Source organism: Seriola lalandi, unplaced genomic scaffold, assembly GCF_002814215.2.
Source record: "Seriola lalandi dorsalis isolate HSWRI2012SDOR001 ecotype SW California unplaced genomic scaffold, Sedor1 jcf7180002052707, whole genome shotgun sequence".
Classification (NCBI taxonomy): domain Eukaryota; kingdom Metazoa; phylum Chordata; class Actinopteri; order Carangiformes; family Carangidae; genus Seriola; species Seriola lalandi.
This window is the reverse complement of record NW_019523260.1, coordinates 1-3,068: the sequence shown is the minus strand read 5'-3', so window position 1 is coordinate 3,068 and position 3,068 is coordinate 1. Positions and strand designations below refer to the sequence as shown.

General features: G+C 39.5%; 1 long non-coding RNA gene across 1 annotated transcript; it reads left to right on the top strand.

Annotated features, from left to right (window-relative positions):
* Positions 1–75: 75 nt before the first annotated feature.
* LOC111650703 (uncharacterized) lies at positions 76–2,554 on the top strand. The gene is made up of 3 exons (XR_002760439.2): positions 76–176; positions 467–664; positions 1,946–2,554. It is a non-coding gene; the product is annotated as an uncharacterized LOC111650703 (long non-coding RNA).
* The last annotated feature ends 514 nt before the right edge of the window (positions 2,555–3,068 follow it).

Genomic DNA, 3,068 nt, shown 5'->3' with positions numbered 1-3,068 from the left:
ATATGTATGAAAATAAGTCATAAGTATGGGCTGAAAAGTATTGGTCTCATTCCTGCATTTGTTTGTTTGACAGGTGTGGTCGTGTGTGCAAAAGCTGGAATGAAATTATCCAACACAACAAGCAAGCTAACTTTAGGAGAAGAAACCACCTGAGTGAATTGAAGGCTACTCTTGAGGTAGGAGATTTGCTATATTAACCACTATTGGCTGACCAATGACAATCCAGTCTCTTGTCATTATACCAGTGATAGACAGAAGGTAAAAACATCTGTACTCACATTAACTGTTGTGTGTGTGGTCCCAGCTCATGGAGACCAGTACAGCAGTAGTTTTCTGTCTGATTGGAATTAGTGTGACGTAACATTAGAGTTATTGTTTCACTGTCATCCAGTTTGACGATGTGGATGTCAAGTAATGGAGACCAATGGTTGAAATGACCTTCCAACTTTTTGCTGTTGTCTTATAGCTCGGTGGTGCTGTCCATGTCCCTGACGCAGAGACTAGACTGACTCTGCTCAAGAGGTCGGCCCTCAAGACGGTTCAGGCCCAGTCCAGGACCTCTAGCTACTGCACCCCGCAGTCAGCAAATAGCACTTTAATCCAATTACAGCACAGTGCTGCACATTCAGGTGGCAGCAGCAGCAAACGGGAGAAATTTCTAGAAGTGAGTTTTAAAACCATTACTCCAAATTTTGTAAAATATTTAAATGACTAGTAAGTATTTGGACAGCTACACATGTTTTGTTCTTTAGGCTCTGTGCTACAAAACATTCAATTTGAAATAAAATGATTGATACATGGTGTCAGCCATAACAGAACCACAGATGTTGGTATGCTTCGGGTCACGAGCTGTTCATTTCCACACAAATTCTACCAGTTTCTTTCTGTATGTTTTAGAGAACTGCAACCTGGCTTTTCTGTTTTTTGATAGCATCTTTTGGTGAATCATCTGAAGTTACTGTCATGAAATCTCTTCACAGTTGCCAAAGAAACATGTACACTTACATCCTGGAGAGCATTCTAGATTTGCTGTACAGTCTTGCCGTACATTTTTCTTTACCATGCAAGCGATTTTCTGCACATCCACAACATTTATGCTCCTCAATTTACCGAGTTGTTTGCCATTTTCTAATTTTCCTGTGCACACCTGCTTTTTTTAGAACATACCCAACTGTTTATTTTGGCAAAACCAACTAACTTTAATATCTCTGAATGACAGTTTTTAAAATTGTCTTCACTTGCAGAGTCACCATTTTACTCCCTCAATCTAAATGCCAACTCTCAACCAGCTGTGTGAGCTCTTATGCATAAACAAACACTGATACAACACGCAGGAACATTTAGTAGCCAAGTATTCAAATCCTGTTGAAGCCTTGCAATCTGTGCACTGTGTTAAAGGGGCTGTATCTCACACTCAATTCTTTCAATACTGTCAACTTAACCTCCCAAGACCCGAACTCTTGCATGGCGTGCATTTTTAATTTCTCTTTGTTATTTAGGCTGATTGGGACCTGAGAAAAATGATGTCCACATATGAGGACATTAGTTTTAAATTTCGATTACTGAGTGGCAGTATAATATCCTCATATGTGGTCACCAGGCCCTTGTTGAGAAAAAGTTAGTATTGTGGTCTAGAGAACCCAAAATGTGAGGTCCACATATGTGGACGCCAGGTCCTAGGAGGTTAAAGCTGCCACTTGTCACTATAGTGAGGTGTCAGTTATTTTATTTTGAATTCAGTGTGCTGAAGCACAGAGCCTGAAGAACAGAACATGTGTAACTGTCCAAATACTGTTTGGATATATAATAGTTTACAAAGTTGTACTAATTGCTGCTCAGTGGAGGGTGAATAGGGTTTCTATTTTGCCTTATTGAAGGTGAGGAAAGTTCAAATAAAACACTGACTTTTTCACTGATATTTCATACAACTTTTTCTCCTTTTTAGATTGCCAAAACGCTCTTCAATGATGAGTGCCTCAAGCCTTGCCCTCGATGTCAGCATCCTGCAAGGTGTCATTCGGTGAAAGGGGAAGGTGTGTGCAGCAGAGCTGATTGTGGTTTCCAGTTTTGCACATCCTGCTTCTGTGCTTTTCATGGCTCTAGAGAATGTGGCAGCCGATCTGTAGGCCGTCGCAAAAATGACATAATTCTTCCAGGAAGTGCTCAAAGCAAGCGGAACGTGAGGAGGCTATGAGAACAAAGTGAACTGTTTCCCTGCTTGTGATGCCAAAGTCAACTTAGCATTATTTCTGGAAAAACAAGGCTTGGCAACAAGGAAGATTATTTCTAGCTGATACATGAGAACAGCGTCTGTACTCATCATTTTGTCTCTGTGCATGTCTATCTACTGTATCTCCTCCCCTTTTTTTTCAATGCAATTCTTTCTTCTGTGTTTTTAATTATGAATTTGAAGGAAGGAATTTTGCTGTTGTACTTTTCCATGCACACTTAAGTGTACACAATGTTTTTTTTGAATTCCTCTGAGAGTTCCAACTTTTACCAATGTGTTTTTCAGATCAGTTTTAAATAAATGTGGTGATTTTTATGTTTTTTACATATCTGTCATGTGTCTCATTTGTGATGGTCTCCATTGTAATCTGTACAAATTGATTTTTCAGTATTTGGCACCATCTAGTGGTATGTTCATACCTTGTCCTATTTGCAACAGCAATGTAGTTCTTTCATGACTTTCTATTAAGTTTAAGCAATCTCTAGATAGTAACGATAATGTAACGTTTGGGACTAATTTAGAATAAGTAAGGTAAGGTAAAATAGGTTTCAAACTGCAAAAACTACAAACCTGTATTTGTTTGTCTGGTCTACTCTAGTTAAACTTTTACTGCCCCCTGTGTTTTGAAAATGAGTCCACTTCCATAGCAACCTGCAGTGTGTCTGTAATTACACTGAGAGGTTTGTGGCTCGCCCTGTGTAACTGCTTGGTTTGACTTTCTGGGCCCTCAGTTTCAGAATACTCTACAGGCATTTGTGTTTTTGAGGTGAAAATGTGTGGAGTAGTTTCAACAGGTAAGACAAATTTCAATTTACCTTTTTTTTGGGGGGGGGGGGGG